Raw genomic sequence first — 15,436 nt, 5'->3', positions numbered from 1 at the left:
TTCTGTCTGCAACAAAATGGCGCCGGCGGACTCTGGATACTCAATCTACGCATGACCCTCCCGTTGTGTATAGAGGACCAGTGCGGGAGCACGCAGATGAAGACATTGTCAACAGTGCTGCACGCAAGATACCTCCGATCGGTATTATCATTAAAAAGAGAACACGCTCAACCCCACTGTCTTACCGATACAGTAAAATATATAATGATTCATTATAAGACAATGTCTTCTTCTGCGCGCTCCTGCACTGGTCCTCTGTACACAGCGGGCGGCGCATGTGCAGATGGAGCATCTAGACTTGATGATAGTTACAACCGCGCATCCGCTGGCAGTGGCGCCATTTTGTTGTAGACTGTAGTTTAGTTGGCAAAACCCTGCTGACAGGTTCTATTTAATGCATGAGATGGTGAACTCCCATGAGCTTTGGGGAAGTGTGCATGTGAATCTGCACGCCTGACACGAGTGCCACTCCTCCATGATAAGTGTAGGCTTGTGAAGATATATAAAGGCTTGTGAAGAAGTAGCGCCACAAGAGTCTCTTTGCGGGAGTGATGATGATTCTGTTACTTTCATACAAATCATGAATTTGAACAATTGAAGTTTAAAACTGGACAATCCCGTTAACCCCTTCAGCTGCAAGAGAATAGTGTGAATATGTTGCTGTACTTATTGGCCCACAAATTTGATGTGTAGTGTTGTGCATTTAGGAAGTGCAAACTATTTTAGCGGTGAGATTTATGGTCAATTGGTAGTTTGAGCAGAAGGAGATTCATAATTTTGGGTTATTCAGATTTGATATGGGAAAACAAAAATGGCATGTTTTCCTTCAGACAATACCTATCTGATGAGATAACATAACCCTTGTTTTTTTAAAGCTTTTACCAAAGCTTGGGAACACCTTTTCATAAAGATATCCCACACTATGACAACTGGGTAAATACAGTTTCAGATCTCATCCTTTTTCCTGCCTTCTGTTAAATATACATTACAGCATACAGGATATAGGGATGTAGACAGCCATTTGCACTGTAATCCGAGTCATTTGACCTATTAATCTTACCTAATAGACATTTGATAAGGTTGCTGTGTGGTGGGATGTCAAGTACTCCACTCACAGCCCCAATGGACTTCCCTCTCTGTATCTCCATGTCAGCTCATCAATCCCTGTGTAGCTTCTAATTGTTTCAATAATAGTCAGCTTATATGGCTGCCACATTAGACTATTTTAACACCATGTTAAGCCTCAGTTCTCATCACTTTAGAAACAAAAAACTCACAAGTTACTCACCACCCATTTTACAGAGAAGAAGCTCAAAATGTAATTGCTGGTGCTCTCAAAGTTATCTTCTTAGTATACATAGACGCATTGTCCTGGGATTGTCCTGGGATTGTCCTGGGATTGTCCTGGGATTGTCCTGGGATTGTCCTGGGATTGTCCTGGGGCTGTGAGGCAAACCGTTCTCCCTTCTGAGGTGAGTGTGATCAATAGCAGTTTGTCTCACGTTTCTTGGAAAGTGCATCTGTGAACAGTGGGAAGATAAATGCAAGGCCAACAGCAATTATCTAACAAGGGAGTTAGTGCATTTTTTGAAAATGATGTCAGCCCTGATACCTGTGTTGTGTTGTCAAAAATGTCTAATTTGGTAGCTGTATCCAGATGCATTTTTCAATGGTTCACTAATAATGATGAGCGAGTATGTTCTGTTAACCCTTTCAACGACCATTCTCGGGCGAACACCCGAGTATCTTGCCTGTTTCGTAGGCATTCCTCACATGTATTAAAGCTGACAAACAGTCGCAAATCATACACACGAGTGATTCAAACATAATACCGAGCACGCTGAATATACTAGGTGTTTGCCCGAGCATGCTCGTAAATCTCAATTAGCGAGCATGCTCGCTCATCACTATTTCACTAATAATTTAATTGTAATGGACAAATCAGAGGAAAATTGCCTTTAATTTTACTTTAAGTTGCAGAAGTTTTTTAATCAGTAATTTTTCATCAGCCTATGAGAGATACTTTATGTATCCCAGCGCATTTCCATAACTTGGATTCAATTTACAAACCAAGACAATTACCAAAAAATAAGTAAAACTAAACACTGATGTAGCCAAGGTTATCTTACTACAGATAACACCTTACTGAGACACCACAGTGCAAAAAAGTCTAAGCTGACACCTAACATCAGTCAATGGCTTGTGCAATGCTACATTATCTTAATCATGTTACGCAAGATAACCTTAAGTGACAAGTTATCAAGAAGGGTTGTTATTTGTCAAGTTAAACTTGTCTACATCTGTAGCTCTGATCATCAGGTCAGTGGCATTTTCCGTTTACAATGCGATTCTTTGTCACCCTTACATAACAGCAGTACCTATGGCAATAGAATGAGATTTTGACAAGCAAGGCATTTATAGCATATTTGCGTGATTTGCCATAAATATCTTATAGATGCAGTTCCCTCGTCTGGGCCACCCCGCCGGGTGGGTCTGGAATCTGCGGACCACGTTAAAAGACTGTAATCTTCCAAACTCACCTTACTCTATTTTTTGTGGAAAATTTTATCACAACCATGTAGAAACTGAGAATCGTCAGTAATATTCTCTATTAAAAATGACACCCCATAATATCACCACAAAAATAAGCAACTCTGATGTAGGGATGAATGTCATAAAGTTGCAGTAGTGGAATTTTAGGAAAGATGAGCAAAGTGACAACAATACAATTTAAAATCGAATAACCAACATTCAACGTTTAGATTATTTCATTATATAAAAACTAAAATACATGTTAAATGTTGACTATGTTAAACCTTTGAACTGGTTCTTTCTGTTTATCTAATGCAATGGGTATAAGTATATCAGTTTAGATGAATAATTACTGAATATATGTGTCTGTGTTTCCTTTGCTATACAGAGGTAACAGTGCCATAGCAAATACCTACAGTAATTGTAAAACCGTAAACCAAGTCCAGAAAATCTGACTATCTAAAGAACTCTGACTAAATCTTGTACAGTTAGGAGAGAAAGCAAGTACCATTATGAAGGAGCTCCATGTCCCAGCTAATGTGGACACATCAGAACAGCTGATACACGTTCTAAGTAAAACAGGTCACACCGTGGACACAACATCATTCATATTAAGCCTGGTAAGCTTGTTGAACAAATACTTACATGCAGAATTCATGAAAGTAAAATCCATCTAGAATAACTCAATCCTGTTTTGATGAATGCAACAGATGATATGACAAAAAGATGTGAGAGTTAAAAATGATATGACTAAAGATGAGCTGTTAGGATGATGTCTGCTTCACGCCAGCCAGGCTTTTTATTATGATGTGAGAATGAGTAAAGCTGATTAAAATGCCTTGATTATCTGCTTGGATAACGTAACATCAGTTTTAAGGAAGATTAACAGGATTCTAAAAACATTAGCAGCTATCTGGGTATGGTCTTATCCCACAAACAGATGACTTCATTAGAAATCTGCCTACAATAACGAGTTTGCTTTCTATGAAGAAGTAGGATAAGAAAAGACAACATTACATAAAAGGCACATGTCTAGCTATCAATCTTATCTCATTTATTGGTGGGATGGAATACATTTTTACATTGCCAAAGCTAAAAGGGAGCAGTTCAGGAAATGGGACAAATGACTTGGTGTAACAATAAAACCCGCATTTCATAGTTTCATAGTTTTTAAGGTTGAAGGGAGACATAGTTCATCTATTTCAACCTATAGCCTAACATGTTGATCCAGAGGAAGGAAAAAACCCCATGAGGCAGATGCTAATTGCCCCATATTAGGGGAAAATTCCTTCTCGACTCCACACCTGGCAATCAGACTAGTATCCTTGGATCAGCACTCCATCACAGAATCTAGTGCCCATAACATGTAATATATTTTTCGAGAAAAGCATCTAGGCTGTCCTTGTAGTGTATGAACTATGACATCATCATGTGGCAGAGAGTTCCATAATCTCACTGCTCTTACAGTAAAGAATCATCTTCTTATAATTAAACCTTCTTTCCTCTAGACATAGAGGATGCTCGCTTGTCACCAGGCATAGGTGTAAAAAGATCATTATACGATCTCTCTACTGTCTCTTCACATATTTGTACATAGGATCACTCGTAAACCTTTGTTGTTTTTTTAACTGAATAACCCCAAGTTAGATAACCTGTCTTGGTATTGCAATCCACCCATTCCCTTACTATCCTTGGTAGCTCTTCTCTGCACCCGCTCTAGTTCATCTATGTCCTCCTTATACATTAGAGCCCAAAACTGTACGCAGTTTTCTAAGTCTGGCTGCACTAGTGACCTGTATAGAGGCAAAACTATGTTCTCCTCAGGAGCATCTATTACTCTTTTAATGCATCCCATTATTTTATTTGCCTTGGCAGCAGATGCCTGGCACTGGTCACTAAAGTTGAATTTGCCATCCACCGATAGACCCAAGTCTTTTTCAGTGGCAGTTTTACCCAGTGTTTTACCATTTAGTGCAGGAGTGGGAAATTTTTTTTCTGCCAGGGGCCATTTGGATATTTATACCATCCGTTGGAGGCGGTACAAATCCCACGCTAACTCCGACCACAAAGTGCGTCCTGATGCTGGCACTGGTGTTAGGATATAATCTTTCATTGCATGCGCCTCAGCATTCAGTAGTGAACACTACATGCGCGTGCTCCCAGAGCAAGAAGGTATTAATGGTCCAGCAGCAGTCAAAATACAGCTTCTGCCCAAGCACTACGGTCCCTGGGAATTTGCCCGGGGGCCTGAGGTTTCCCATCCCTGATTTAGTGCATAATTGTACATATTATTTCCTCTGCCTAAGTATACGACATTACATTTGTGGCGCCCTGCTGCGCACGGGTGCCACAGAACCCAGTAGGAACCCAGTAGGGTGCATGGATGGACTTCTCCACAAGAGGCCCTCATTACATTCACACACCTCCACCCTACCACCTCAGACCAGCAGAGGGAGCCCTGATAGGGATATAAATAGGGAGGGTGGAGCTAGGCAGCTTAGTTAGTTCAGTGAGCAGTAAGAAGTTAGTTGTTTGTAGTCAGACTGGGAAGAGTCTGAGAGCGTGCTGACGCTGAGAGCAGCGAAGACGCAGCTCGTCTGATGCTGCCGTAATGAGGGCCCTGAGTGCGGCCGATGGCAAGGAGGAAAGGAGAGAGGAGTTGAGGGGGCAGAGGAGCGTACCAGGCTCACCCCGAAATATACACCGGACACTGGGTCCGCGGCTACAGGGACCCTTTATACCCAGTAGGGACCACCGGATACCTGGAGGACTACAAGTCCCAGGCCGACCAACGCTGACTACTGTACCAGGGCTAGGAGTCACGGAGGCCCCAGCGACCAGGGAGAGTGATCTCCAAGAGAAGGCCCTATCACCAGGTCAGCAGGTGCAAGAGAGAGAGACAGTAATTAAGCCAGGCCTAGCTCCAGGCAAGTCAGAAGCTTAGCAAGTGGAAACAACGGATCAGGAGGCCCTATACCCGCTCACTGGGGAGAGTCCAGAAGTGCACCCTGCCTACCGAGTACCCTGGACCATACCTGCATCTACACCAGTAAAGGTACCAAAGCGAACCCCCGTGTGAGTGTCCGTCATTTCTTCCTGAACCGCCTTGGCCGTCTCTCCCCTGTAACACCATCCATTCCCCCACGCTGCCCTGAGGCCCGCTCCACCTGTGGGGAGCCGTTCCATCATCTGCCCTAACATCTGCCTCAAAGGACTGCTCTGCAGCGGCGACTCCCTTAGCCGAATTCCACAAGTGGCGTCACGAACACTTTACAAATCCCCTATAAATAATTTCCCTTTTGGGTGACCGCCCTGGGCCATGGACCGGGTCAGCCACCGTGATATCCCCCAGCAACCAGAGGTCCGGCTGCAGAGTACCCCACGGCCCTGGGGGCGCGTCACATTTATCTCTATTAAACTTGATCATGTGATGACTAGATAGGAGAAAATGCAGAAATTTTAGCACAATTTGATGAGTGAACATAACCTTACACGCAAATTGGTTCTAGAGATCAGGTTATGCCTCCTGCATTATATACATTCAGCTGCAAGTGGGTGAAGGCAGCTTTAATAACTGGAAAAGTGGTAGGTTTCCATGACTATTAGAAAAGTTATGGGAGGTGTGCCTACTAAGGAAGTATAGATCATGCTTTCATAACTGATGAAGTTGAAGTAGACAGTGAGGAACACTATTTTTTACATCTATGACATGCAATTGTGTTTTTTGGGGATGTTTGGCCAGATGTCCCCATAGTTATAATTTACCTATGTTAAACCTTTTTTCCCCACATGCAGAGATCAAAAAATATTTTTATCTGCTGTCCACAATAGGACACTGGCAATTAGGCCCTCAGGCAGTCCTCAAACATGCTGTAGAAAGTTGGCCCTGGGCTTCATATGCCTGCAGACAAGGTCTTGTTCGACTAGCGCAGTGTTTGGACAATAAGTGTAGGAGCCCTGAACTTATTTAGGCAAAGCAAATACAAATGGAAGGAGGCTTTAGTGTTAGAGGAAATCTGGCAGAAGCTCACGTGTGGCCCTTCAGTTTACAGCCCAGGGCAGTAGATGTGAAGAAGTGGAGAAGGTGTTGCAGAAGGCAGCATAAGCATGCAGAGAGGTAGATGAAGTGACAGGATGGTAAGCATAGTGTAAGGAGATCAGAAAGAGCTCCAGTAATCGAGAGAAGTCAGTTATGCAGTTGGAGTGGAGACAAACTTCAGAAGCTTCCATAGAGGTTGTTAGAATTACCGCCCAAAATTGAGGCAGGGATGACTGCTACAGTCTAAACTGACCATTACGTTTTGTTGGGTGCCATGTAAAAGTATAAACCTTAGCTACTGAGATGCATATTTGCCTGGAGACCAGATTGAAGCAGGTGAAACTGAAGTACCAGAGAGAATTGAGATTAATAGATTGTAACCTCTAAGAAGAAGTTGAACTGAGACAAGATCAACTGTGGGAGGTAGTGAAGTACCTCATAATGAGAAAGCTCCATGGGAGAAAATCCTGCATTTTATATTTCTTCAGTAAATAGAGCTGAACTGTTGCTGTAGCATTAAAAATTGAGTTACTGAGTAGAGATGAGCGGTGTTCGACTAGAACTGTTCGCCAATCTCAAATTCGAGCTGTTTTGGGCGGTGTTCGAGTTGTTCGACGAACCCGAACGATTTGCAAAAAATTCGGCTGTTCGAGGTTATGTTCGATAACTGTTCGTGCACCAAAAGCGTGTCCTGCATATCTGGCGCTATTTAGAGCACCAATCATGCAGGGATTGTCTGCCACTCACTGTAATGCCACAGCCATGGTGGTTGTGGCATTACAGTGATTGCCCAAATCGATGGGAACAGTGCCAACAGTGAAACATGAAAAGCCGGCAATTCAGCAGCGGCATACACCTGTACCCGACAATTTAGAACCGAAAGAATAGAGCTTCACACATAGATTAGATAGATATAAACATGTCAGCCACATATATACGAAGTACAGTGAAAGTGCTGCTTACTGTACTTATCATTTAGCGTAAAGGATTTATCAAAAAAAATAATAGTGTTTTCATGCACCGTCTCTTTAAAAAAGCCGGCCGGCAATTCACCATCTGTACCCGACAATTTAGAATAGAAAGAATAGAGAATCACACATAGATTAGATAGATAGAAACATGTCAGTCACATATATAATAAGTACAGTGACAGTGTTGCTTACTGTACTTGTCATTTAGTGTAAAGGATTTATTAAAAAAAATAATAGTGTTTTCATGCACCGTCTCTTTAAAAAAGCCGGCCGGCAATTCAGCAGCGGTACCCGACAATTTAGAATAGAAGGAATAGAGAATCACACATAGATTAGATAGATAGAAACATGTCAGTCACATATATAAGAAGTGCAGTGACAGTGTTGATTACTGTACTTGTCATTTAGTGTAAAGGATTTATTTAAAAAAATAATAGTGTTTTCATGCACTGTCTCTTTAAAAAAGCCGGCCGGCAATTCAGCAGCGGTACCCGACAATTTATAACAAACAGAATAGAGCATCATACATAGATTAGATAGATAGAAACATGTCAGCCACATATATACGAAGTACAGTGACAGTGTTGCTTACTGTACTTGTCATTTAGCGTAAAGGATTTATCAAAAAAAAATAATAGTGTTTTCATGCACCGTCTCTTTAAAAAAGCCGGCCGGCAATTCAGCAGCGGTACCCGACAATTTATAACAGACAGAATAGAGCTTCACACATAGATTAGATAGATAGAAACATGTCAGTCACATATATATGAAGTACAGTGATAGTGTTGGTTACTGTACTTGTCATTTAGTATTAAAATAAAGGATTTATTATTAAAAAAAATTGGCGTGGGGTTCCCCTTAATTTTAGGCTCTAGCGGAGGTTAAGCAGACGGCTGGGGCAGATGTTTGAAGCCTGGGAAGGGGGTAATACCCACGGAGCTTCCCAGGCTACTAATATCAGCCCCCAGCTGAATACATAGCCTTTACTAGCTATTAAAATGGGGGACCCCCCCCAAAAAAATGACGTGGGGTCCCCCCTAATTTAATAGCTAGCAAAGGCTAGGCAGACAGCTGGGGGCTGATATTAATAGCCCAGGAAGGGAGCCATGAATATTGGCCCCCTCCCAGGCTAGAAACACCAGCCGTCAGCCGCCCCAGAAATGGCGCATTCATAGGATGCGCCAATTCTGGCACTTAGCCTCGCTCTTCCACGCTGCCCTGGTGCGGTGGCAGGGGGTAATAGGGTTGGGGTTGATGTCAGCTTATAATGCCAGCTGACATCAAGCCCAGGTTAGTAATGGAGAGGTGTCTATAAGACACCCCCATTACTAACCCCATAGTCAAAGTTAAAAAAAACACAAACACCCAGAATAAAGTCCTTTAATTGAAATAAAGACACAATCCTTTATTGTTCTAAATTAAACCATACTTACCGTCACGCCCATTCCAGCTGAAGCCAACGATCTCCTGCAATAAAAGAAAAATAATAAAGCAACCTCATCCTTACCTTTCCATGGTTCCCAGGACAGCTTCAGCTCTGCTACATCGAGATGACAGGCTGGACCGCAGCAGAACGCTGCCATCCAGCCTCTCATCCCGCAGACACTGAGAAGCGCAGGCTTGCTTGCGCTGCTCAGCGTCTCTCTGTGACGACATCCAGATGAGCCGAGTTCATGTCCAATGAACTCGGCTCACCTCATGCACGTCACTGACAGCGTGGGAAAATTCTCAAGCTGAAGCGGTGAGTGCAGGAGAATTCTCCCACGCTGTCAGTGACGTGCATAAGGTGAGCTCATGTCCAATGAACTCAGCTCACCTCCTGCACGTCACTGACAGCGTGGGAGAATTCTCCTGCACTCAGCGCTTCAGTGTGAGAATTCTCCCACGCTGAAGCGCTGAGTGCAGGAGAATTTTCCCACGCTGTCAGTGATGTGCATGAGGTGAGCCGAGTTCATTGGACATTAACTCGGCTCATCTGGATGCCCTCACAGAGAGACACTGTGGAGCGCAAGCAAGCCTGCGCTTCTCAGTGTCTGCGGGATGACAGGCTGGATGGCAGCGTTCTGCTGCGGTCCAGCCTGTCATCTCGATGTAGCAGAGCTGAAGCTGTCATGGGAACCATGGAAAGGTAAGGATGATGTTGCTTTATTATTTTTCTTTTATTTCAGGAGATCGTTGGCTTCAGCTGGAATGGGCGTGATGGTAAGTATGGTTTAATTTAGAACAATAAAGAATTGTGTGTTTATTTCAATTAAAGGACTTTTTTCTGGGTGTTGTGTTTTTTTTAAATACTTTACTAGAAATTCATGGTGGTCATGTCTAATATTGGCGTGACCCCATGAATTTCGGGCTTAGGGCCAGCTGATAATGCCAAGCTGGCCCTAACCCCTTTATTACCCAGTGAGCCACCGCATCAGGGCCCTGGATGAGTTGGGTACAGCGCCAGAAGATGGCGCTTCTATGAACGCGCCATTTTCCTGGGTGGCTGCGGACTGCAATTTGCAGCGGGGGTGGCCCAGAAAGCTTGGGCCTCCCTGCGCTGCGGATTCCAGCCCCCAGCTGCCTAGTTGTACCTGGCTGGACACAAAAACAGGGCGAAGCCCCACGTCAATTTTCTTTAAATTATTTCATGAAATAATTAAGAAAAAAAGGGCTTCCCTATATTGTTGTGTCCGGCCAGGTACAAATAGGCAGCTGGTGGTTGGGGGCAGCCCGTTCCTGCCTGCTGTACCTGGCTGGACACAAATATAGTGCGAAGCCCCACGTCAATTTTTTTTAAATTATTTCATGAATTTCCTGAAATAATTTAAAAAAATTGAAGTGGGGCTTCGCACTATATTTGTGTCCAGCCAGGTACAGCAGGCAGGAACGGGCTGCCCCATCCACCAGCTGCCTATTTGTACCTGGCCGGACACAACAATATAGGGAAGCCCTTTTTTTCTTAATTATTTCATGAATTTCATGAAATAATTAAAAAAAATTGAAGTGGGGCTTCGCACTATATTTGTGTCCAGCCAGGTACAGCAGGCAGGAACGGGCTGCCCCCAACCACCAGCTGCCTATTTGTACCTGGCCGGACACAACAATATAGGGAAGGCCTTTTTTTCTTAATTATTTCATGAATTTCATGAAATAATTAAAAAAAAAGTACGTGGGGCTTCGCCCTATTTTTGTGTCCAGCCAGGTACAACTAGGCAGCTGGGGGCTGGAATCCGCAGCGCAGGGAGGCCCAAGCTTTCTGGGCCCCCCCCCCGCTACAAATTGCAGTCCGCAGCCACCCCGGAAAATGGCACGTTCATAGAAGCGCCATCTTCTGGCGCTGTACCCAACTCATCCAGGGCCCTGGTGCGGTGGCTCACTGGGTAATAAAGGGGTTAGGGCCAGCTTGGTATTATCAGCTGGCCCCAAGCCCAAAATTCATGGGGTCACGCCAGTATTAGACATGACCGCCATGAATTTCTAGTAAAGTATTTAAAAAAAACACAACACCCAGAATAAAGTCCTTTAATTGAAATAAAGACACAATTCTTTATTGTTCTAAATTAAACCATACTTACCATCACACCCATTCCAGCTGAAGCCAACGATCTCCTGCAATAAAAGAAAAATAATAAACCAACCTCATCCTTACCTTTCCATGGTTCCCACGACAGCTTCAGCTCTGCTACATCGAGATGACTGGCTGGACCGCAGCAGAACGCTGCCATCCAGTCTGTCATCCCGCAGACACTGAGAAGCGCAGGCATGCTTGCGCTCCTCACTGTCTCGCTGTGACGGCATCCAGATGAGCCGAGGTCATGTCCAATGAACTCGGCTCACCTCATGCACGTCACTGACAGCGTGGGAAAATTCTCACGCTGAAGTGCTGAGTGCAGGAGAATTCTCCCACGCTGTCAGTGATGTGCATGAGGTGAGCTCATGTCCAATGAACTCAGCTCACCTCCTGCACGTCACTGACAGCGTGGGAAAATTCTCCTGCAATCAGCGCTTCAGCGTGAGAATTTTCCCACGCTGTCAGTGACGTGCATGAGGTGAGCCGAGTTCATTGGACATGAACTCGGCTCATCTGGATGTCGTCACAGAGAGACGCTGAGCAGCGCAAGCAAGCCTGCGCTTCTCAGTGTCTGCGGGATGACAGGCTGGATGGCAGCGTTCTGCTGCGGTCCAGCCTGTCATCTCGATGTAGCAGAGCTGAAGCTGTCGTGGGAACCATGGAAAGGTAAGGATGAGGTTGCTTTATTATTTTTCTTTTATTGCAGGAGATCGTTGGCTTCAGCTGGAATGGGCGTGATGGTAAGTATGGTTTAATTTAGAACAATAAAGGATTGTGTCTTTATTTCAATTAAAGGACTTTATTCTGGGTGTTTGTGTTTTTTTTAACTTTGACTATGGGGTTAGTAATGGGGGTGTCTTATAGACGCCTCTCCATTACTAACCTGGGCTTGATGTCAGCTGGCATTATAAGCTGACATCAACCCCAACCCTATTACCCCCTGCCACCGCACCAGGGCAGCGTGGAAGAGCGAGGCTAAGTGCCAGAATTGGCGCATCCTATGAATGCGCCATTTCTGGGGCGGCTGACGGCTGGTGTTTCTAGCCTGGGAGGGGGCCAATATTCATGGCTCCCTTCCTGGGCTATTAATATCAGCCCCCAGCTGTCTGCCTAGCCTTTGCTAGCTATTAAATTAGGGGGGACCCCACGTCATTTTTTTTGGGGGGGTCCCCCATTTTAATAGCTAGTAAAGGCTATGTATTCAGCTGGGGGCTGATATTAGTAGCCTGGGAAGCTCCGTGGGTATTACCCCCTTCCCAGGCTTCAAACATCTGCCCCAGCCGTCTGCTTAACCTCCGCTAGAGCCTAAAATTAAGGGGAACCCCACGCCAATTTTTTTAATAATAAATCCTTTATTTTAATACTAAATGACAAGTACAGTAACCAACACTATCACTGTACTTCATATATATGTGACTGACATGTTTCTATCTATCTAATCTATGTGTGATGCTCTATCTTTCTGTTCTAAATTGTCGGGTACCGCTGCTGAATTGCCGGCCGGCTTTTTTAAAGAGACAGTGCATGAAAACACTATTATTTTTTTAAATAAATCCTTTACACTAAATGACAAGTACAGTAAGCAACACTATCACTGTACTTATTATATATGTGACTGACATGTTTCTATCTATCTAATCTATGTGTGAAGCTCTATTCTTTCTGTTCTAAATTGTCGGGTACAGATGCTGAATTGCCGGCCGGCTTTTTTAAAGAGACGGTGCATGAAAACACTAATATTTTTTTTAATAAATCCTTTACACTAAATGACAAGTGCAGTAACCAACACTGTCACTGTGCTTCTTATATGTGTGACTGACATGTTTCTATCTATCTAATCTATGTGTGATGCTCTATTCCTTCTTGTCTAAATTGTCGGGTACCGGTGTATGCCGCTGCTGAATTTGCCGGCCGGCTTTTTTAAAGAGAGTGTCTTCTGAGCAGTTTGTCCGCTTTTGGACACCTTTGCAGGTGTTTTCTATGTGTTTCTATGTGTTTTTGTTTGCCTGCCATTGGTTTTAACGGTGTTCGACGGTGTTCTAAGGTGTTCGACGAACAGTTCGACGAACAGTTCCTCGAACATCCCGGTGTTCGACGAACCGAACCGAACCCGAACACTACGGGGGTGGCTCAACACTATTACTGAGAAGCACAAAAAAGTAAAGTTAGCAGTTCTGTGAAAATTGGAGAATCATCTTTTAGGGTAGATGGGTATTACTTTGAAGGGGAGTTTTCTACATATATGACCCAGTATGACTGGGTCATATACAGTGGTATGAAAAAGTATTTGATCCCTTCCTGATTTCTTATTTGTTTGCATGTTTGCCACACTTAAATATTTCAGATCACAAAACAAATTTAAATATTAGGCAAAGATAACAGAAGTAAACACAAAATGCAGTTTTTAAATGAAGGTCTTTATTATTAAGGGAAAAAGAAATCCAAACCTACAGGGCCCTGTGTGAAAAAGTGATTGCACCCTAAACGTAATAACTGGTTGGGTCACCCTTACCAGCAACAACTGCAATCAAGCGTTTGCGTTTTGTTGTAATTCAGCCACATTGGATGGTATCTGAGCGTGAACTGCCTTTTTAAGGTCATGCCACAGCATCTCAATTGGATTAAGGTCAGGACTTTGACTAGGCCACTCCAAAGTCTTAATTTTGTTTTTCTTAAGCCATCAGAAGTGGACTTGCTGGTGTGTTTTGGATCATTGTCCTGCTGCATAACTAAAGTGCGCTTCAGCTTGAGGTCACAAACAGATGGCTGGACATTCTCCTTTAAGATGTTTGGTAGGCAGCAGAATTCATGTTTCCATTTACCACAGCAAGTCTTCAACGTTCTGAAGCAGCAAAACAGCCCCAGACCATCACACTACCACCACCATATTTTACTGTTGGTATCATGTTCCTTTTCTGAAATGCTGTGTTACTTCTACGCCAGATGTAATGGGACATATATCTTCCAAAAACTTCAACTTTTGTCTCATAAGTCCACAGAATATTCTCCCAAAAGTCTTGGAAATCATCCAAATACTTTCTGGCAAAACTGAGATGAGCCTTTGTGTTCTTTTTGCTCATCGGTGGTTTTGGTCTTGGAACTCTGCCATGCATCCTATTTTTGTCTAGTCTCTTTCTTATGGTGGAGTCATGAACACTGTAGCTGAGGCAAGTGAGGCCTGTAATTCTTTGGATGTTGTTGGGAGGAGTCTTTTCTGATCTATAGTCATCGCTGCACTCTTGGGGTAATTTTGGTCATCCGGACACACTTGGGAAGGTTCAGCACTGTTCCATATATTCGCCATTTGGGGATAATTGCTCTCACTGTTGTTCGCTGGAGTCCCAAAGCTTTAGAAATGGCTTTATAACCTTTTCCAGACTGACAGATCTCAATTACTTTGTTTCTCATTTGTACCTGAATTTCTTTGGCTCACAGCATGTCTAGCTTTGGTTTACTTGAATTTGTCAGGCAAGTCCTATTTAAGTGATTTCTTGATTACTGCCACACCTGTTCTCAATCAGACCTGTGTGTGGCAATTGAACTCAGCTTCCCAAAGATGTGATCAACCACAGTTAGTTCATGTTTAGGAAGAGGGGGAATCACTTTTTCACACAGGGCCCTGTAGGTTTGGATTTCTTGTTCCCTTAATAATAAAGACCTTCATTTAAAAACTGCATTTTGTGTTTACTTGTGTTATCTTTGTCTAATATTTACATTTGGTTTGTGATCTGAAACATTTAAGTGTGACAAACATGCAAAAGAATAATACATCAGGAAGGGAGCAAACACTTTCACATCACTGTATGATCTGTCAATAAGAAAAAAATGAACATTTAACTTTTTTCACAAAAATGTTACTTCAGACGCCAATTTTTTTATTTTTGCAAGGTTAACAGGAAAAAATGGACCTCAAAATTTGTTGTGCAATTTCTCCTGAGCACGTCGATACCCCATATGTGGGGGAAAACCACTGTTTGGGCACATGGCAGGGTTTAAAAGGGAAAGAGTGCCAATTGACTTTTTGAATGTAAAATTTTCTTGAATAATTAGCGGACGCCATATTGCGTTTGAAGAGCCCCTGATGTGCCTAAACAGTGGAAACCCCCCCACAAGTGACACCATTTTGGAAACTAGAACCTCAGGGAACTTACCTAGATGTGTGGTGAGCACCTTGAACTCCCAGGTGCTTCACAGAAGTTTATAACATTGAGCTGTAAAAATAACATTTCCACATTTTTCCCACAAAAATGTTTTTCAGCCCCCAATTTTGCATTTTCATAAGGGAAACAGAAGAAATTGCACCATGCAGTGTGTTGTGCAATTTCTCCAGAGTAAACCACA

General features: G+C 43.3%; 1 protein-coding gene across 5 annotated transcripts in view; it reads right to left on the bottom strand.

Annotated features, from left to right (window-relative positions):
• LOC141173198 (germ cell-specific gene 1-like protein) overlaps positions 1–15,436 on the bottom strand; it is a 93,866-nt gene that overhangs the window by 51,196 nt on the left and 27,234 nt on the right. For 2 of the 5 annotated variants that reach the window (XM_073657825.1, XM_073657823.1), the window contains exon 2: positions 1,289–1,520. The exons of 2 other annotated variants lie outside the window; for them this stretch is intronic. The gene's annotated coding sequence lies outside the window, so the exon portion shown is untranslated. Of the gene's footprint in view, positions 1–1,288; positions 1,521–3,177; positions 3,331–15,436 lie in introns of those variants that run through there. One more of the 5 variants, XM_073657824.1, reaches the window with a different exon arrangement.

Source organism: Phyllobates terribilis, unplaced genomic scaffold (assembly GCF_046119375.1).
Source record: "Phyllobates terribilis strain yellow unplaced genomic scaffold, ASM4611937v1 Scaffold_12__6_contigs__length_324123572, whole genome shotgun sequence".
NCBI classification, from domain to species: Eukaryota; Metazoa; Chordata; class Amphibia; order Anura; family Dendrobatidae; genus Phyllobates; species Phyllobates terribilis.
Note: the sequence above shows the minus strand (reverse complement) of the source record. Positions and strands in the feature narration are given on the sequence as shown.